This window comes from Anthonomus grandis, chromosome 6 (assembly GCF_022605725.1).
Source record: "Anthonomus grandis grandis chromosome 6, icAntGran1.3, whole genome shotgun sequence".
Classification (NCBI taxonomy): Eukaryota; Metazoa; Arthropoda; class Insecta; order Coleoptera; family Curculionidae; genus Anthonomus; species Anthonomus grandis.
Window position 1 is genome coordinate 12,994,773 of NC_065551.1, and position 23,081 is coordinate 13,017,853.

General features: G+C 33.8%; 1 protein-coding gene across 2 annotated transcripts in view; it reads right to left on the reverse strand.

The window, feature by feature from the left end:
- Positions 1-23,081, reverse strand: part of LOC126737338 (extracellular serine/threonine protein CG31145) — a 601,920-nt gene that overhangs the window by 540,164 nt on the left and 38,675 nt on the right. The window contains exon 2 of one of the 2 annotated variants that reach the window (XM_050442202.1): positions 17,850-17,896. The exons of the other annotated variant lie outside the window; for it this stretch is intronic. The gene's annotated coding sequence lies outside the window, so the exon portion shown is untranslated. The remainder of the gene's footprint in view (positions 1-17,849; positions 17,897-23,081) is intronic. 2 annotated transcript variants of the gene reach the window in all.

The window sequence follows — 23,081 nt, forward strand, 5'->3', positions numbered from 1 at the left end:
AAAGAGGAAACTAGAGCCCATTAGAGACCTAGAGCTCTTTGGCGAATACCTGTAACTTGAAGATGAGGTCAAAGATCTAGTAATGAGCCTGGATATAAGACTCAGCTACAAGAAGCATGTAATAGACAGCAAGGCCACAGTGTCCACTGATTATGGAAGTACCAAAAACGATTGTCTTACGGGCTGATGCAATACCGGGGGTAGAAACGCTACTGTCGAATGGTACAATGATCATAACGAAAATTGGACACACTGCCCTATTCGATAGAATACAGGACCTTGGGCGTATGACACTAAGAACGGACAAAACAGCTAGACAGACCCTTTATATTCAAAGAAGGAAAGGGACCACTGGGAACAGAAGTTACCCGGCTTAGGCAAGGCGGGTATAGTACACTACGGTCAGACGATCAAAGATTAGGGTAGCAGTGACCGAGCTAGAGGAAGGACGTCAGCGCAGGCAACTCACGCTGAACCTGGATATGGAGGCAACAGGCTTACAAGCAGATATAATAGGAAATCCCAACCTGTGCCCGACTGATGAGAGAAGGGGTGCCAAGAGGCCGACCCTTCACAATAATTACAGGAGGCCAGCGATATTCCTAGCACAGAACGTGGGCAGGCATACTGCTGGGAAGGGCATCCCAACTTGCAATGAAGGGTGCCAGCAATAAACTCATATGCCCAAATCCAACATGCTGTGTCAGTGATAAAACCTGGAAAAAAGGATATCAGACATTGGTTTAAACTGAAGCGCAAAAACTATTGGAAACAACTGCTTAAGCTGGAACTTTCCACATAAATTTTGCAGCCCGCCCTTCAGAAAGCAAGAGAACATACTGGGCCACAGCAGGCAACAACTGCGAAAGGTAACAGGGCTGCGCACAGGTTATGCGCCCGGCAGAAAACAGCTACACAGACTCAGGAAAGTAGATACACCTCTGTGTAGAGGCTGTAGAGAAGAAGAAGAAACCACTTATCACGTTATACAGAATGACGACAGAAAGAAAAATAGACAGAACAAAAGAGTTACATACATTTTTAGTGATTGATTTTTTTAATAATTTGCACATAATTTTTAGGATCAAATATGAAAGAAACAACCCTTGCTTGGATTTAGATAAAGAGAATGCTAGATGGAAATGGACCATAAGTTTCTAAATCTGTATTAATAAAGTGATTAAGTGATTTTAAATGATTCAGAAGCTTAATTTTTTTAAAAATCAGCAATAAAGTTGGATCTCATTCGCGTACTGGTGACATGTTTTGTGACATGTTTACATGTTTTTACTACTTTATTACAGTTTGATGTATATCTGGCGAATTTAAAACCGACCCCTGAGGGAGTTCGCAGGGAATATGGTGTGTACTAGATAATATTCCATTAATCATTATATGCTGACAACTTTCTGTATGTAATATTTAAAAAATTGAATATCATCTGTTTTAAGTCTTACACAAGATTAAATTGCCAATAATAAATTATGACCCATAGTATCAAAGGCTTTGATGTAATCTAAAAGTGTTAAAATTGTAATTCTGCTTATATCCTTCACAATATCATATGTTATATGAACAAAAAATGTTGAACCGCTATAGTCCGCCGAAATCCAGACTACACGACTGGTAGTATTTTATTATGTTGAACATATCTACTCATTTGGCAGTAAATAATATTTTCTAATACCCTGACCAAGCAAGGTAGAATACTAATTAGTCTTAGATCCTTATATTGTTTTGGGTTTACTACACTTAAGCAGTGATTTTATTATAGCACATTTCCATCGATTTGAACAAAATCGGTTAATTAAGCAACTATTGCTTAATAGAATGTACTATATAAGGTAAAAGAAAAAACAACACTGAAATAATCCTTATATCCTACATAAGATCCCCTCATCCCATCGCTTTGGAATGAAAATCTGAGACTAAAATTTTTGAGACATTTACAGGATAAGTTTATATTGGAAGCAATTAAAATTTCCGCAACTTTACCTGTCACGTAAAACAACAAAATGTCAACTGTGTGATAGATCGTTATTCAGTGCCATCTCTTGATAGAAAATATTGGCAAAAACTTTCTATGCCAAACGTAAAACCCATGATGACGAAAAAACCGCATTAATCGCAACAATCGTGAAAGTGTATCTAATATTATATACCAGCATAACTTACAGTTGCATGATAAAAATTAGTGCGGGATCCTCATTTAAACACCGCTTTCCGCTCGTATGCCCTCTATAAACAATATATAAAAATTTAAATTATTTTAATTTAGAACTATACGTACCACGCGCTGATTGGCACTTAAATACGTCAAATTACTGATCATTAGATGAAGTGCATTGCACGCTTTAATTAATTGCGAGGATGTATTTTTTTCTGAATCAATTTAATTAAATAAAAAATTAAGATACGCTTGCATTTTACACAGGCCACTGCTACTAGAACCAAAGGAAGAGGCATCCGGGGAATGTTTACGGGACAGGATTCTCAGAATATCTGTTTTTTTTTCAATAAATGTGTAGAAATTATAGTAATTTTGAAAGAAAGATTTTCTCCCAAAAATGCTTTATCTCCGAAGCTTCAATGGATTCGGAAGGACGAGAATATGAAATAACCGTTGGAAAGGTTGAGGTTTACTTGATTACTACATCACTAACGGAAAAATCTTATCCGTTAAAATTTCCTAAATTTATCAATTTTGATAAAAACTAAAATCGATTTTGAAGAGCGTCACTAATTTTAAAAACTGATTAAATCATTTTAATATTTATCTTAGTTGAACTCATACAGCATAAGTAGTATTAGCACATGCATACCTATAAATATTTAACACCTGGGGGTTATAGTTTACGGGGTAGTTTTCAGTTATTAGCATAAAGTTGGGAATTAACCGTAAAATCCGAAGATATACCCGACAGGCACTTCTGCCTCGGGGGCAGTCGTAATTGCAACATTCGCAAACTGTTTTCTGGCAAACTACTGCGCGAAGTCTTATATTCGCACTTTAAATTTTAATGCCTTCTGTTCAGCATCCTTCTCGAACAAACAAAATAAGAGTAAAACCCGGGAAAATTACCGTGTTTTATTAACCATGTCGTGTTTTTTTTTTGGTTTATTTGTTTCGGGTTGTATTGTTATAGATACGGATACAGATGCAATCTAGAAATACTTTATAACGAGACCCGTGTAGAAGGGGAGGAAAGCAAAGCGAAGTAACGGTTTTATTTCCTTTTATTCTTTAATTTCTTAATTGAAATTAAAAAAACCCAATGTAGCGAAGCCTTTGAAAAGTCAATAATTCAAATATTGCGTTTAATAAATAGACGTCCCGAACGTGAATCAGTAAAACGTTTAATTTTAAACAGAGAGCAAAGTTCTTGTTTTTTTTTCAAAAAAAAAAATGCATCGAAACGCAAAATCCATTAGCCGAACTAAAAAGTTGCGTCGCAGGCATTTTTGTCCGGCAGTTTCGGTTATGAAAAGGGCTTTGATTAAAATCGGATTAAATGTTTAAACGCGCTTATCGGCGGCAACGCGGACTTTTGCCAGGGTAAAACTTGTTACACGCGCTTCTGCTAAATGCCGCCGGGCCGCCAAAGGGTCCACGTTCCCGTATTTTTTGTTTGCATTAGCTCCTTTTTTTAACCGTGATCATTCATGTTATATTTGTTAATAAGCGACCAGTTTCGACTTCGATAGTTGTTAGTAAATTGTGTTGTGTTTTGACAAAATAATATTTAATTTAAGTCAGTGTGGCAACATCCAAATTTGTTACTTTTAAAACCCGCCACTGCGTCAAATCTGGCGCTCAAATAATGAAATTCTAAAAAATTGATATCTCTCGAGCAAGAAATGGTTTGTAAAGAGGTGCCTTTTTTATTGCTAAATATAAGTTTGGTTTTTAGCCTAAATAAGGTGTTTTAATAACGAAAAAGTGTTAACAACAAATAGCTGAAGCTTAGGAAACTCTCCTAACATAAAATGGTCCTTCATACTCGGATGTAAGCTGGTAAAATTGTATTGGAAAATTAGACCCAGAAATTAGAAGCCGGTGGCGTCTAAAAATTGCATCATCATCGTCGTAGTTGCATCGCGTGGACCGCGCTTTCAAAAGCCCGTATCACACCGGTCAATCAGTGGTAAAAGTCCAAATTGGTGAAGTGTTCAAATTTGGCGAAAACAAACGTGGAACTGGATTTTTTGGATAATGGATGGAAGGTTTTGGATTGATTAGATCTCATGATGGTTTACTATTAATTGATTATTGGTTGCAAGTTGGTAAAGCTTTCTTTTTTTTTTGATTGAAAATAATCAAATAATTGCTGGTAAGTTGGTATCCTTTTTTAGTACATAATATTAACATGGTTTGGTTTATTACTACATTAATTTCTATTATTGGCTTCAAATTGGTTTGGCAGTGTATCTGAATTGAAACAGTGTTTATTACTACTTTTTTCGAGAGGCAACACTTTCAGTTTGTGCACAAATAAAATACACATCATCTGTTTAAACTAACGGATGAACATTATTTTGGTATTGGTTATTGGTATTTGCATTAAAAATAAATATCTATTAGTTTACATTGGTGTAAATATTTGTATATCTGTTGGTTAAACAAAAATATATACTGTATTGGTTTATTTTAATATTTTTACTGAGTAAATAATATTGAAAACATGGTTGATGAAGCTGAACTCAAAGTGAACGTTAAGAGGCGTGGTATTTGCAAGTCAAAACTAACAAGTTTTAAAAAATTCTTGTCTTCAATCTTTGCTTTGCCTTCGGATGATGTAGAAAGCTTAAAAATTAGCGAATTGGAAAGCAGAGTGGACAAACTCCCAGATATATTTGCTGAATTTGATTCTTATCAAACTTCGATAGAATTACACCATGAAAACTTTAATGAACAACTTTTGGAAAGGGAAGAATTTGAAAATTCCTACTACAGTTTGCTTGCCACTGCAAATCAATTGCTTAAAAAACATTCTAACAGTTCCAGAGATGGCAGTACTAATAGTGATATTGCTTCTCAACGGGGCAGTAATAATGTATTGAATGGTGATTTCTCTCAAATGAGAGTTCAGTCAGGCCCTAAACTCCCATCTATTCCCTTACCCACATTTTCTGGTAGTTTCGAAAAATGGCTTGAGTTCAGAGACACATTTAGATCAATGGTTCATGATAATAGCAACATTTCAGAGATTGAAAAGTTTCATTTCTTGAGAGGATCTTCGGAAGGAAGCGCAAAGGATGTGCTACAAAATCTTGATATTAGTTCTACTAATTATTCTATCGCTTGGGATTTATTGTGTCTAAGATATGATAATAAATCCATTTTGGTGAATAATTACCTTAAATCGCTTTTTAGTCTTCTATCTATGACTAAGGAATCAGCTGGAAAAGTACGAGTACTATTAGATGGCATCGTTAGAGGACTTCGATCACTAAGGGCTCTTGACATACCAGTTGATAGTTGGGATTTGGTCATTATCTTCTTTATGTGTGAGAAGTTAGATGCTATTACTGCTAGAGAGTGGAAGAGCAGAAACCAAAGGAAAAGTTGCCTACATTGCTTGAGTTCACTTTATTCTTGAAAACTAAAGCTGAATTGTTGGAGACGCTTGAAGGCCAGTCAAAGAAAAGTAGGTTGGTTAATAGTTCAGAGAATAAAAGTAAGCATTTTAATTCTTTTCTTAATGTCACTTTAAGTTGTTTAATTTGTAAAAATCAGCATTCTATAATGAATTGCTCTGAATTTCTTAAACTATCAGTTTATGATAGGTATACAAAGGCAAAGCATCTTAGACTTTGCCTGAATTGTTTAAAACCCAAATATATGAGCAAAGATTGTCGATCTGGAAATTGTAGAAAATGTTTTGCTAACCATCATACTTTACTTCATTATGATAAAAAACCTTTTAAAGAAAAGCAAATTAACTTAAGTCAAGTTTCAAATGTATCTCAAAATGCTATTGGTAATAGTGATGTAAGTGTAAACATGTCTTCTTTTTGTGTTGGTCAGCAAGACATGTTACTTTCCACTGCATTAATTCAGGTACTTGATTCACATGGTCAATCTATAACTGCTAGAGCTTTGCTTGTCTCAGGCTCGCAATCAAATCTTATACCTGAAGATCTTTGTGATAAATTGAATATTTGTAAGCAAGAAATCTTAATCTCAATTATTGGTATAAACTAGTTTCTTTCTACTAGATTCTGGCTTCTTGCATAAGATATAAATGTAATATAGCGATACAATCTCTTCATAATAACTTTGGTAAAAATATCTCTTGTCTAGTAGTGCCTAGAATTGTTGGTCATCTTCCTGGCAAAACCTTGGATGTGTCTCAATTGCAGATTCCAAGACATTTAAAATTAGCAGATCCCGGTTTTGCTACTTCTAGTAATATTGATCTTCTATTGGGAGTTGATTTATTTTATCAACTTTTGTGCATTGGTCAGTTTAGCTTAAGTGATACTCAACCTATTATGCAAAAAACACGGTTTGGTTGGATTATATCAGGTCCTTGTACTGTTGGTCAAATAACGCAATCTTCAATTCATTGTGGGTTAAATATAAATTTGGATATTCAGAATCAACTGGAGAAATTTTGGTCAATTGAGGAACCTCCAAATTCTTTAAAGGCTATACTTTCAAATGATGAAAAAGAATGTGAGGCTATGTTTGTTCAAACAATGAAAAGAAACAAGGACGGCTGATTTGTCGTTCAAATTCCCTTTAAACAATCTCCATCTGTATTGGAAAATTCAAGTTGCTCCGCTAAAAGGCAGTTTTTTTCATTAGAAAGAAGATTGAATAAAAATCCACAAATGAAAGAACTGTATAGTGACTTCATGAAGGAATATGAGGCCATGGGTCATATGTCCGAATCAAGAGAGAATTCTGGTGATATTTCCTACTTTTTACCTCATCATGGAGTACTAAACGAAAATAGTTCTACAACTCGTTTGCGTGTCGTTTTTAATGGTTCATCTCCCACAGATAATGGAATATCTCTTAATGATATTCAATATACCGGTCCAAACATACAGGATGATTTGTTGGAATTATTATTAAGGTTTAGAAGACATAATAAAGCCGTTTGCGCCGATGTTGCAAAAATGTATCGCATGGTATTGGTTGATGAAAACCAAAGGAACCTGCAAAAAATTTACTGGAGAGTTAGTCCAGACGAAAAGCTAAAGGTTTATTCTTTCAATACTCTCACTTATGGAACCACTTCCGGCTCTTTTTTGGCCATAAGGTGCCGCCTTAAGCAGCTGGGTCTAGAGTTTAAAAATGAGTATCCCGAGGCTTGTAATGTAATTTTACATATTTTTTTTTTGTACACGATTTGCTCTTTGGGGCAGATACTGTTGCAGAATCTGTAGATCTAAGTTCTCAGGTATCTAAAATATTGTTAACTGGCTGTTTTTGTCTTAGGAAATGGGTATCCAATTCACCTGATTTCGCAAATTTCCCTAGTATTTGCTAAGGCTAAGGTAGCTCCTCTGAAAGTGATAACACTTCCTCGACTGGAATTAAGTGGTGCATTGGTTCTTGCGCAATTGGTCAGCACTTTCAAGGGATCAGTACGTTATTATTACATGCTGGTCCCCTTCACTTCCTTGCTTCAATTCGTGAACATTATTGGTCAATTGGTGGACGAAATTTAGCAAGGCAGACAGTTTACAAATGTTTAAATTGCTTCAAAGCAAGACCTAAATCAATTGGGCAATTAATGGGTGACCTACCTAAAGAGCGCATCTCTCCTACTCCTCCATTCCATATAACTGGAGTTGACTATGCTGGTCCTCTTCATATAAAATCTAAGAGTGAGCGGGGAGCCAAGATTTCAAAATGCTATGGGTGCCTATTCATATGCTTTTCTACTCGTGCGGTGCATTTGGAGTATCAGAGCTAATCTCTGAAGCATTCATTTCTATCTTGAGACGTTACATATCCCGGCGAGGCAAACCTTCATTAATATGGTCTGACAATGGTACACATTTTGTTGGTGCCAATTCAAAGTTAAAGAGCTTAGTAAATTCTTGCAGAGGCATAGCAAAGGATTGGCAGGAACTTTTGAAAATGAAGGGATTAGTTGGAAGGTTATTCCCTCTCGCGCTCCTAACGTTGGTGGAATATGGGAAGCGGGAGTAAAGGCTTGTAAATTCCATATAAAGCGTGTTATGGGAAATGCTTCATTAACTTTTGAGAATCTCTATACGCTGCTAACCCAGATTGAAGCCACGTTAAATTCGCGCCCATTGATCCGACTTACTAGTGATCCAAGCGATTATGATGTATTAACACCAGCTCATTTTTTAATTGGTAGACGATTGACTCGTCTCTCAAAGTTTCAATATATTCAAAAGCTTTATCAACATTTTTGGGTGCGTTGGTCGAAGGAGTATGTTATCCTTCTCCAACAACGATTTAGGTGGAAATATCCTCAAAGAAACAGTCAAGTGGGTGAGATGGTGATACTTCGCGAGGACAATCTCCCTCCTCTTAATTGGAGAATGGGGTAAGTGAAATACATTTAGGATCTGATAAACAGTGCCGAGTAGTGTCCGTTAAAACCTCTCATGGCATACTGAAGAAACCTATCTCTAAGATTTGTCCCTTACCTATTGATTACTGATTAGTATGCATTTTACTTACCGTGATAATGTTAATTAGCTTTAAGATTTTGTTTCATGTATGTAAAGACTGTTTTCTGAGTTTTAGCCACCTTTATCAAATTTTATTGTATTGAAAGCTGAACCCTTTCAAGGTGGGGGGTATATGTTAGTAACTTGTGTTGTGTTTTGACAAAATAATATTTAATTTAAGTCAGTGTGGCAACATCCAAATTTATTACTTTTAAAACCCGTCACTACGTGGCACTCGAATCATGAAATGCTAAAAAATTGATATGTCACTTGTCATCTCTCTCTCTCGAGCAAGAAATGGTTTGTAAAGAGGTGCCCTGTTTATCGCTAAATATAAGTTTGGTTTTTAGCCTAAATAAGGTGTTTTAATAACTAAAAAGTGTTAACAACAAATAGATGAAGCTTAGGAAACTCTCCTAACAATAGTTTATGTAAACACCGGGTAGTGGTAAGATTTGGAAGGAAAAGGTCTGTACAAAAAAATGAGAATGCAATAGTTAAGAATGCAATAGTTGGGTTTAACCGAGTTGCCAATTTTAGCTATATTATTCATACTTTTTTACTTTATTCTATTTGAATTTTGAAAGAAGAAAAATAGGACTGACAACAGTGCATTTTTTTAACGGTTAACAATGAACTTTTACGAGTATATCGCGGGAGCTATAACATTATAAATACTGTTATTATTCAGAAACAACAACTATTCCAGAACAGACTGTTGTTATTATGGACAATGCCCACTATCACTCTGTATTAGCAAGTAGTGTCGACAAAAGTTGTAATAGTAAATTGGCTCAAAGACAACAAAATTAATTTTGACGAATGAAAAAAAAATTTGAGCTTTATAATTTATTATGTGCGCATAAGCCTAATACGATAACTAAAAGTTATAAAATAGACAACTTATTAAAAGAACATGGTCATATTCCACTAAGAACACCACCCTACATGTTTGAATTAAATCCTATAGAACTAGTGTCGGCCGAAGTAAAGCTATATATAATAAATCATAATACTGGTGATATACCAAATTATTAAATTTATTACATAAGGGTATCGAGTCTGTCAGTTCCAATTATTGGAAAAATAACGTCAGACATGTTATAGATATAGAGAATAGAGCTATACTCGCAAAATCTACTCGACAGGCAAATATGACTCTCGAGAACGTCGATATATCGGGACTCATTTTTATGGAGAAGTGCAAGCCTATGGAATCAATTTCCAAAGCACGTATTTCCCACTTGCAGAATAAAAAATACACAGACACCTTTGTAGTACTGACGATACTCGTCATATTAGTAGGTACCCTAGAATTTGCCCTTATGTACCAGTGTATTCTGTAAAAAGAGGACCTCTCAACGCAAACCATCAAATCAATCTATTAAGCTAAAAATATGCACAAAAAATTTAAAATTTGGCTCATTGCAAAATCATTAGAGAATACACTTGTAAAATATTTTCATAATTGAAATACTCTGGGTATTGGCGGAAGTAGATACCAACTGACGCATATCAATAATCTGAATCGGTAGTGTAGGAAGTAGGCTTGGGAACAAAATATGTTAGTAAACAAATAATAAGTTAACATGTCAAAGCGGTCATTTTAATGCACTTTGAATATAATTTAACTTGTTTCAAAATGCATTTAATTACTGATGAGGCTGCCTGCATGTTTGCAAAATGCAGCAATCGCAGACATTTTTGAAGATGTATTTTTTTGTGCTTATAACAACGCTTACGTGCTACTGAAAATATTCATTTACTTGTATATTGTAGACTTGGTACTGGTAGAGTCAAAAAAAATATAATCAATGTTCAAGCATAATCTAGAATTTGATCCCGACGTTAGCACAAGAACTTTGTTTTTGGTAATTCCAATAACCCGAATCATCGTTCAAAACAGTACAAGAGTATAGATCAATACGCTTTTTTATTGCTTTTTAAATTGTATTTATTTAAAAAATATCCTTAAATATATTTTAGAAGCTGATTAAGTATTATCATTTTATATTGATGCAAATGTTTTTTACTTTCTTTACTTACTCGTTACCATCTTTTGCACAAGGCCTTGACGAATATGGATTTCAATAAGCACCATGATTATTGCCATTGGTTTTTGAGCATAATTAACGAAAACCCTCAATTTCTATTTCGAATTCTCTGGCTATACTTTTAAAAGCAATGGTGGAAGAAATTGGCATACTATACATTGGAGTGTAAGCTTATGGTGTATAGGTGGCACAGTTATAGGACTACATTTCTGTGACAAGGCATTAAGAGGTAACATATTCTTAAAGTTCCCTAGAAACACATCGCCAATTTTATTGGAAGATATAAATCTGAAGCTTAGACACAGTATATTTGTGCAATTTGATAGCTGTCCAGCCATGTTGCAATAAATGTGCGAGAAATATTAGTTCTCTACATTTATTAGATCTACAAATATTAGAGAACTAATATTAATATTTGTAAATATTAGTTCTCTAATACTTGTAGATCTTGTATCATAGACTTGACCTTTAAGGTATCCCTAAAAATAAAAATCTTATAAACTAAGGTAAGGTGATCTTGCTGGATATTCAATTGTCCCTCCCCGTCCAATCTGTTTATTGCGAAAAAAAATTATTAAGAAAATGTCATACATAGCAGCATAAGTAGAAGGTGCACCATCTTGCTGAAACAGATTATTTCATAAAAATTTACAATTTTAGTAGCAAATAGTCATGTTACTTCTGGAACCAATGTATCTAACAATTCAACAAATCTGTCATTGGTTCATTGTTATAAAAAATATTGAGCCAATAATTCGATTTCCGATGATTACATCCCACACATTTATTCTTGCTTGGTGTGTATGCTGCTTGACCCTCCACTTTGGATTTATTTCATCATAGTAACGACAATTTTGCCGGTTTACCCAAAAAAACAGCTATGCTATAGATACTTGCAAGCACTACATGATAAGATTTTGGTTAATCTATGAGTATCTATCTATGAACCTCTCCATTAATAGTAAAAGTGGCTTCGTCTGAAAATAACAGTCTAAAATTTGACCATTATCAACCAAATTCATCATGGTATCGCAAAATTATAATCTACGATTAGGATCGCCCGCTAGCAGCTCCTGAACTGCTTTCATTTTAAAGGTTTTTTCCAACTGACTTTTAATTTAAAACTGTTTTGTGATCTACATCGTAAACCCGAGCTTCTTGTCTTGCGGGAATATTAGGTGATTCTTCATAACTAAGTAAATTATCCAGTTTCGTAGTTTTGCTTACCGATGGCTGTTTTTGTCTAGTGATATTTCGTACCTATCCATGAGTAGTGAATTGCTCTTCAATTTTACTTACAGTAGTACTTTGACTCAGTGGGGACAAATCAGGATGACTTTCTTGAACTAACTTCATTTTGAGTTCACATCCGGTTTCCAGGTTGAAACATGATTAGGATTTCGATTTTTAAACTTTCTGTTAAGTATGGCACTTTGACGTAAATAAATACTCACGAATAAATATTGGATATTTACTTTACCAAAGTAAAGTAAGTTGATCCCGAGCCAACGCTCCCCTAGCGGATTTTAGCCATAGCTCACACACATTTTTTTTATATATAAATATAAAGCTATAAAAAATTTTAAACGAAAGCTCTTTCAAAAAATTGGTCTACCCTGAAGAGTGAGATAAATTATTGTAAAAACGTTTTTGTATGGAATTGTTTGTAAATTATTACGATAATATTTTGGGCTTCCAGTTTGTTAAGTTTTGAAGTAGCGGTAGCGTCTTCGAGCGATGACCAATCATCCTGAAATATTTTATAGCATTTTTTCTTTCTCTTTTATAATTTTTTTTAAAGTTTTAACGAATGGTAATCACTGAGATACAGCCGCTTACCTCGCTTAAGTTTCCACGCGGTACATTACATAGAAATTTTGTTAAAAATATTTAAATTTCACATTATTATGAAAAATTTGTCTTATTTTTTCTTAGAGAAGCACCCTGTAAAGTTTAGTCGTTAGAGTTTCTGGACACCCGGTATAATATACCAGAATTTAAGCTTAACTAGATACCTTTATTATATATTCCATATCAACAATTATTTAAGTAGTAAAATAAACGTTTTATATTTATTTATTTATTTTTATTTAATATATCAACGGGCTTTGGCCCAATATTACAAAAAAAATATAAGAATAATAATTGGATGATTAAACTAACCTAACCTAACATACAATTAAAGCTTAGAATACAAAGACTACCCCTAACTTGGAACAATCAGTTCAGAGAAAAAAAAAACAATACTTATAGTTAACACAAAGGAACAATTACCATCACAATTCACAACACCTTATAGTTCTAGTTTAAGACAGCATTATCAATTAATAAGATTTAATTTCTTAATGAACCCTGTGCGCCCCTCAAAGCAATCAATTACATCAGAATACTGATTAGCCAGCCTAACAGTCCTTGCCAGAAAAGAATTGTGACCATAATTTGTGCGGTGTGTTTGGCTGTAAAAAGAAGTAACTTGCCTTGTTGACCTAGGTGGAACATAAAGACCTATTTTATTAAGAAGTGCAGGACAAAAGCTTTGAGAGTGAAGGATGTTGTAAAATACTTTCAAATCTTTATGTCTACGACGAGTTTCAAGACTTCTCAAATTCAATGAGGCTTCCATTTGCTGGTAGTCAAACTCATCCTGATAATTTATAGGTACTCCATTTTGCTTAAAGGCAATATATCTTAAGAATTTATGTTGTACACTTTCAATCTTATGAATATGATTATTATAGTATGGAGACCAAACACAGGAACTGAATTCTAGATGAGGACGCACAAGTGCACAATAGAGCAAACAAATAGATGAAATATTATAAAAGTCCCTTGAGCACCTCTTGATAAATCCAAGCATCTGCAGAGACTTGGTAACTGCCCCCGAAATGTGCGGAATATAACTTAAAGGGCTATCCAGTGTCACACCTAAATCCTTAATATGAGAGACAGATTTCAATATGGTGTTACCAACAAAATAGGAGTGGTTTACGGGGTCTCTATTTCTTTTAAAGGATATTGAGTAACACTTTCCAGCATTTAGATCCATACCATTTGTTGTACACCAATCAACAAGCCCATCCAAAAATCTTTCTTTCTAAGAGTCTGAAACAGTCCTCCAGAGATGAGACTCTAAGGAAGAATTTTAAATCATCTGCAAAAAGAAAAAAGAAGCTGTACTGAAAGCATGTTGATATATCATTAATGTAGAGGTTAAATAACAAAGGCCCTAAGTCGGATCCTTGTGGGACACCAGACAGCACCAAAATCTCTTGAGACTCAAAGCCCAGAACTCTAACGAGCTGCGTTCGACCCACCAGGTAGGACTCAAGCCATTTCAGCAGTGGACCCCCAATCCCTGATCTTTTCAACTTAAAGATCAAAAGCCTGTGATTAACTCTGTCGAAAGCCTTGGAGAAGTCGGTATACAAAGAGTGCACTTGATACCCCCTCTCCAAGGACTCAGACAGAAAATCAGTAAAGGATAGAATATTCAGTTCCGTAGAACGTCCTGCAATAAAACCAAATTGTTCATCTAATAATTGGCCCTGAAGAAAAGATGTAAGGACAACACAAACAAACTTCTCAAACAATTTAGGAATTGTACTAAGAATACTGATTGGTCTATAATTCTGAACCTGCGAGCTGTCTCCAGCTTTAGGGATAGGTGTGATAAAACTGGTCTTCCAGTAGTCTGGAAAAATACCGGAAGTCAAAGACAAGTTGAAAATAATAAATAGAGGTCTCGCCAATAAAAAACTACACTGCCTTAGAAAAACCGGTGGTAAACCATCAGGTCCAGGACCCTTAGTCACATCCAGTCTGGACAGTTCGGTGTAGATATCTGAAATTGTTATTTTAAGACTAGAGAGTTGAAAATGGTTAGAAGTCAAATCTTAAGGAATAATGCAGAAGGAATAATGCACTGTTTGTCAGTGTACATTTCTGAAAAATATTCTGCAAATAAGTTCACAATGCCCTCACCTGAAGAGCAGGTAGTACCATTGTAAGAAATCACACTGGGAATTGCAGAGCTGCCCTTTCTGGAGCGCACAAACTTCCAAAAGTTTCTCAAGCTGCTATTCAGGGAAAGCTCTGTAGCATAAATATAATCATCATAACACAGTCTTTTTAAGGATTTACATCTAGCCCAAAACTTAACATAATCAGAGTTCAATTTTGTGTTCATATATTGCTTATGCAATTTTTTCTTTTCAACAATCATAGTTTTAAGTTCTGTTGAAAACCAAATCGGAAATTTTTTAGTTGAATATTTTTTCAAAGGAACATAAAGATCAATGCACAAATAAATTATTTCATAAAAAATATTAATCATTTCATTAACAGATCTGTTTAAGAATAAAACGTCCCAATTAAATCTTGAAAGAAAGGTTGAAACCAAATTAAAATCCACTGAGCTAAAGTCTCTATAAAAACCCTTCCCAATAATCTCACCACTCCTATCCCGAGTCACTGCAAGAGTAAAAGATAAGGGTGGGTGGTACCTGTCAGGTATTACGATAGCTGCCTCAGCCAAGGAAATAGATAGATTCTGGTCCTCACTGAAGATCAGGTCCAGCATACAGTTGGTTACATTTCTAATAGTATTGACCTGGTATGAGTTGTGATAAGAGCACATAACTGAGACGGCTTCAATGGCTTCCACTTCGTTGGGTGATGCAGGTTGCACAGCAGTGCCAACAGAACTGAGTCCTTCGACAGACCAGGCAGCATGAGTCAAGTTAAAATCGCCAAGAATGCATAGCCTACAATGGGGAAGATAATCACATAGCTTGTCCAGAGATTCACTAAATGTAACATAACACTCTAGAGCTGCCCTGGGAGGAAAATATCCAGTGCCCACTATAACTTGTTGCTCCCCTGAGCCAACCAAGACAAACAGATGTTCCATATGAGGGTCAGACTCAAGCAATGAACTCCTGATAGTTTTATGGACACCTATAAGTACGCCACCGCCTCTTGAGTAAACACTAGTCTCAGTAGATCTGTCCTTTCTATAAATATTGTAATCATATAAATGCAACTCGTTGTCAGAGAAGTTGTTGGTTAACCAGGTCTCATTCAATACAATTATACCATATTGGGTGTAAGAAGCATTCATCAGGAGAGAGTCCAATTTGGTTCTGAGGCCCCTAACATTTTGAAAATAAACCAGAAAATCATCGGAAGATCCAGCTAATTTTTTGATGTAATTTTGGGTACACCATTAACATATTTAATGGTCAGATTTTGTTCACCATTTTGTTGTCGGGTCTTTAATTCATTTTTTAAATTGTTTAGGTATTGACGCTGTTGAGAGGTTAAATTATTGTCAATAAAAACCTTCAGAGACCTGTCCAAATTTCTTCTGCTTCTCAAAACTCTTCGAACATCCTCAGCACTGTGTAAAGTGACTCTTACTGATCTAAAACCATTTTTGTTTCTCTTGCCTATACGACTGACACTTCACCTGGGTCTCAGAACCTACTAAATTTGAAATAAGAGAATTAACAGTATTCTGGTCTTCTTGTACGCCTTTTTCAGGAAAATTAAAAATCATTATATTGTGCATGATCTTTTCTGTCGTTCTGTCATTTCATTCAGAACATCACTACAAGGCTGAGACTGTTGAGAAATTCCAGGTTGGATAGTTGATTGATTTCCTGTACCATCCTTGAGCAAATTAAAATCTGTTTTGATATGATCAAGGGCCAAATCAAAGTTATGCTTCATCTCCTTTAGGCTATCCTTGAGTTCTCTAAACTCGTTAACAAGTTCAAGTACTACATGGATTTTGGCTTTCACCTCAGCTACCTCACTCTCCAAGGCAGAAACACGGGTAGAAAGATTAAAGACTTCTTTAAGCTTAGGTGTACATGCCTTACACATATATGGCATTACCCGATTAGATAATGTCAATGTTCTAATCTCGGTTGAGGTAACCTCAGAGCATTTTTTGCACATAACATTTTTGCAATAGTCGCATGGAAAGCCAAAGATATCCTGAGAGTTTTTTGGTTCCTTAAAGATACAACTTGTTTTGCACTGGAAACATGTGCCAGACATTTTGAGGTTAGAATAAACACACTAATCACACTTCAGGAAACAGAAGAAATGCACTCAAAAACCAACTCTACTCAATTAGATAATCTTATTATCAGTCTATTTGAGCAGTATATAGCAATAAATTTGGAAATAATACACAAAAAAATCCAATTTAATTGGGAGCAAAATGTAAACAAACAAATAGAATTTAATGTGACTTTTTTTCTGTTTTTTTTTTCTACTACTGGTATTCTACAATTAAAAATTAAACGTTTTGTTGATGGTAAGTATATTTGTTTAGATGCTCATTCTATTAAACGCATTTTGTCAACGTCTTTAAATAATATAAGATATACCACACTTAAACGTTTAACTTTCATGAAATAATAATTTTATATTATTAACATGGACGAGTAATAAACCTTCTTGTTAAAAGGGAATAACATCAACATAATATTAAATTTCTCAACGTATATTACGCGGACATTTTACCTGATATTTATCGTTAAAGTTCAACCAAAAATGTACCCCCGGTGTAAATCAAAAATAAACGTTTATTTAACTATCGTACGTTGCTTGGATTCATTGCTTTAATCCAGCAATATTTATAGGTAAATTCCTTGCAGAAGTCTCGGACCTTTTTGTGTTGAGCCTTATACAGGGTGGCCCATCGAAAAGAGTGGAGCAAGGTTAAGGGCTTCCACTTAGTTATTTCTTGCCTTAAGTGTAGACGATCTAAAAACCCGAAATTTAAATATTTTTAACAAAATTAAATATAGCAAAACAGTAAATATAGCACCAATCCACAGAGAACAAACAGCTTCGAATTCGGGGCTATTTTGTGACATTTCGCCAATTAATGCTGACTGTGGCAAATTGTTTAGTATTTAGTTTTTTTTTCTATTAAACAACTCACTCCACCCTGTATAATTGTTACGCAAAACCCAAATTAAATCTATAAAATTGCACAATAGCAACAAACTATTGTTTTTAATATGCATGCGGATTAGTATTTAAAACAAAGGCAGTGTAAGGTCAGGTAAATTGCATATGGGATCACACATACACACATAAAATTTGCTTATTTACCAAATTGTTTGTCCTTTATACAGGTTCGTTTATAATCAATTGGTCGCCTAGAAATAAGCACATAATAGTCATTTAGCAACTTTTTATAAAATAGAAAACAATAAAATTTAAAAAAATTGTGCCTGAACATGTAGATTTTTTTAGATTAAGACACACTTCAATTGTATTGTGTTATAACAAATAGCAAACGTGCTTCAACGTCCAAAATAAATGGTGAGATTTGCATTTTTCTCACACTCCACTTTTACTTTCGTATGTTTTGTAAATTATGCTTAACAAGGCTGCAAATCGGATATTAAGATTAACATTCAGGGTATTTTATAATATGAGAAACAAAAAAAAATTCTGTTGTTTAACTCGTTTGCTTTTTCGAAATACAAGGTGTTAAAAAGAAAAAGAGACCACTGATTAAGGAATGGAGGGAGAGAAAAGGCCATGGTTAAGTCTTCGTTTTCTGGATAAGACTTTCTAAGGTAGTGAAATTAGTTGCAATAATTGATATATGTGCTATCAATCATTCTACATTAGAGTTTTTTAAAAAATAACAGGCATATGTCGAAGTTTACATATGACGTGACATAATAAGCTTAAAAAAAACTTTTTTGAGATTTTTAAAAATTTTTAAAATGTTGGTGGTAATCTTACTAAAACAATTTTTAAAAATATTTGACAATTTTGAAATGTATAACTCAGTCTATCACAGATTGGCAACTGTAGAGTAACAAAGAAAGTAACTGCACTCAAATATTATCTTTTCCGGGTCTATTTCACTAAAAACTTTAGTCATAGCTTTGTAGATTCAATAAACCAGCATTTTAACATACAAAATGCCAAAAGTTGATATATAAGTCATTATCGTCAGAAATTGCATATTTATTGATAAAACATAATACAAAAAGTTCGAATTAAAAAACAGTTTTGTTATAACAAAATTTTATAGTAATTTTATAGTTTAAAGTTAAAAGTCAATTACCTAAAACAGTATTAAAATCAGTTGTCAGAACTATAAAGCATATGACCTCACTTGGAAACACAATATTTTTTTACAATTGAAGAAATTGAGTATTATGAGTAATCGTCCATTGTTTATTAAAAACGTTTTAATTGAGTATTATGAGTAATCTTTCATTGTTTAATAAAAACGTTTCGATACCTCGATTTACCAAAGTATGCCTTCAAAGTTATTTCTCAAAAATTTCCAAACTGAAAAATGGAATCCCGCAAAGCTTCGTACCTAGCACCACCCTATTCACATTATTTATGAACTCTTTGACAGAATTTATTCCAACCATTCCAACTCATTACGTACAGAATTTTCGATATTTTGATCGTCTTCGTTAGCTAGAATCAGTAAAAGTTATTCAAATATGCTTAAACAACTTACATAAATGGTCAAACTGGTTTTAGTTTCTCTTTACAGACATTTTATACAGTGCTTTCATTTCAAAACGATCCACCCTTAATAACTTTCTTACAAAAAAAAAAAAAAAAACACGTCAAATTAGATATAGAGGGGGACGTTTAATTATAAATTTACTGAAGTTCTGTCAATCACCTCCTCACCTCCAGCTAACCTCACTTTAATATGTCAAATGGGAACCCCCATCGTGTGATACATCATAGTAAGGAGCGTAAAATTTTCTATGAAGAAAAAAATTAAATCGGTGAATGTGTAAGCAAATAGTTGGCGAAAATGTCTAGAAATAATGAATATTTTATTTACGCCAAACTTTGGTATTTTAAATGAATACTTTTAATGTGGTACCTACATCATTTTAAAATTCTTAAATTTTTTATAATAGATCATCAAAAAAAAATACAAGCAATTTAGAAGTTAAAATGTGTGGTAACAAACAGTACATTTAGTTCAAGCAAATTATTTATTTTTTTAAGTAAAGAATGTGTACTGTTCTTTGCGAGAAAAAAGAGTGTCTTCAAATTTTTTGCAAAAATCTTTGCAGTACAAAAAAACACTGCAATACCTTACATTTTTAAGGCCTTTAAAAAGCAGGCGATTTATTATTGTTAAAACTGTCAGTTTGACGCGTGCAATTTTTCAATTTTAGTTAAAACAGTGAGTTAATAAAATGGTGTATACGCTAGCCGAAAGAGTCGAAATAATTTTCCTTTATGGAACTCAAGATCGGTGTGCTCGCAGAACCGCGAGAGCATTTAATGAAAAGTATCAAGATGAAAACGTGAGCCATAAATACGTATTAGAATTGATACGAAAATTTGAAGAGACGGGATCGATTTGCAATAAGAAAAAATATGAAAATAGAGTTGTCGATGAAGCATGCCAAGTTGAAGTACTAGGAAAATTTGCTATGGATCCAACTTTGTCTATACCAAAGGCCGCAAAACTAACAAATATTTCCACTGGTTCCATACATAAAGTTTAAAAAAAAAATAAGTTCTTTCCTTATAAAATTCATATTCTTCATGAACTCGGAGAAGATGATTTTGATAGGAAAATTCAATTTTGTGAAGTGATGTGCCAGCGAATTGACGACAATCCCCATTTATTGAAGAACATTTGCTTCAGTGACGAATCGACCTTTTTTTTTTAAATGGCCTGGTGAACAGACATAACTGTAGCTACTGGGATAATGAAAATCCGCATGTTTCTCGGGAAGGCCATACTCAATATCCCCAAAAAATTAATGTTTGGGCAGGAATTTATGGGAATGAAATAATCGGGCCATTTTTTTTGGAAGAAAATTTGACTGGCGAAATTTATTGAAACCTTTTAGAAAATGCAATATACCCTTCCATCATCCAATCTATGGAAAATCAAGTAGATCAACATGGTGCTATATTATTGAATGAAAATAACATACATTTTCAGCAGGATGGAGCTCCCGCGCACTACACTTTGGTAGTTCGAGAGTGGCTTGATGAAAATTTTAGAGAAAAGTGGATTGGCAGACGTGGTCCAATCGAATGGCCTGCGCGGTCTCCGGACCTAACCCAACTAGACTTTTTTCTTTGTGGCTACTTAAAAAGCAAAGTTTATAAAACCCCACCTGAGAGTATTGAGAATTTAAAAAATAGAATATTTCAAGAATGCAGAGAAATTAGCGGCAGACCCTTGCCAATGTTCGTAAGGAGTTTGAAAATAGGCTTTTTTATTGTCTTGCTAATAATGGCGCGCATTTTGAACATTTAATAAAATAAATTTGTTAAACTAAATAAAGTTGTTTTTCTACCCTACCGATTTACACTTTAATTGCTTCTTGGTCAACCAATTTTATTTTTTTTTACAACCATTGATAGCATAATGATTGCCCTTTAAAATAATGTATCACACCATGGGGTAGCCATTTGACATACCAAAGTTTGGCGTAAATAAAGTATTCATTATTTCCAGGCATTTTCGCTAACTATTTGCTTACACATTTACCAATTTAATTTTTTTTGGTACCGTTGAATAGAGAATTTTACGCTCCTTACTATCATGTATCACACGATGGGGGTTCCCATTTGACATATTAAAGTGAGGTTAGCTGGAGGTGAGGAGGTGATTGACAGAACTTCAGTAAATGCATATTTAAACGTCCCCCTGTATATCTAATTTGCGTGTTTTTTTTTGTTTTTTTTTTTTTTTTTTTAAGAACGTTATTAAGGGTGGATCATTTTGAAATGAAAGCTCTGTATAATACATATGCCAAAAACCGAAATTGTCCAAAACTAAACAATGTTCATACTGAAAACGTGAATATCATAGATCCACTTTAAAACCAAGCACTTAGACTATCAACTGTGGTACCTTTGAAATTTTCGATTCAGAAGTTTGCAATCAATAACTTTTACTACATCTGAAGTAACTTTGTCTCCCGCATCATCATGGGCTATGAAAATTTTTTATCACCATTAATTATTCAAGACAATGAAAATAATAAGGAATAAACAATAGAATTCTAGATCTAATTGAAGAACTTTTATATAGATCTAGTTTAGAACTTTTATATATATTTTCTCTTCATTCGAACCGATTCGGTCAAACAATTTTCCCCTTGGTTATCGCCTTTTTTAAATAAAAACACTGAATTGAGGTCAAACTTATTCAATAAAGATAATGTATTCTCATTAATTATAAGAGCTAAATTTGATAATATATTACACGAAGATTTCCAATCATCGTTCCAGATATATACAGACGGCTCTAAAATCTGAACAGGTGTGAGCAGCGGTGTACTCAAAAGAATTCTCTTGAATGTTAAAATTGAACCCAATTGCATCGATTTTATCTCATAATCTAAATCTTTATAATTATAACTGACTCATTAAGCTCCGTACAATCGATAAGATACATGCCTCCTTACTACAGCAATAAAACCAAACAACACTTTTTCCTTTATACGGATACCTAGACGAAGGTATCCGTATAAAGGAAAAAAAACTGGTCAATAATGGATATATCAAAAATTAAATTAAAAATTGACAGACACAAATTTTTGATAATTTGGTTTAATGGGACTTAAAAACAAATTAAATTAAACGAAGACCACTTTTAGAATGCCGTACAGTTTCCACAATTTACTAGAAGAGGAAATTCCATATGAAAAAGGGTTGCTGTAGATCCTACTTCCTTAACACACTTATACATTTGAAGAAGAAGATATTTATCCCACCCAGATGTAAGTTTTGCAATGGTGTTCTAACAGTTAATACAATTAGTTTAGAAAATAGACGGACATGTTACCCCATTGGAAATCATAGCGAACACATAAAACCACATTTATAAATAGTTACAAACGTCATTTGTTATATAAAGCTTTCAAATATGTATGATAAATTGTAAAACCAAAAATAAAATAAAAAATTCTGTGCATTTTAAATGTTTCTACGCTATTTATAGGCACTTATTTATATATGCAAATATGTTATCTTTACACTATATGAGGAAAATACAATAAATAAAGTTAAGGGCGCCAAATAGTCTCGTCACTTTCGCGCCTGTCACATTAAAAATCAATCAATCAATCAAAACTGCCAAATTTTTGCCAATAGTAAGTTTTAATTTTAACATAATATAGCTAACAATATCTTAAACTAATTTTCTATGAAAAAAATAGTAAAAAAATCCAATAAATAATCCAACATCCAAAATACTAGGTTCACGACGAGAAATCAAAAATTTCCAAATAATTTTAACGAAAATATTACGTGAAATACAAAACTATTTCGAGTCCAAAAATAAATTCAAAAACACAATTTTTAGTTAAGCTT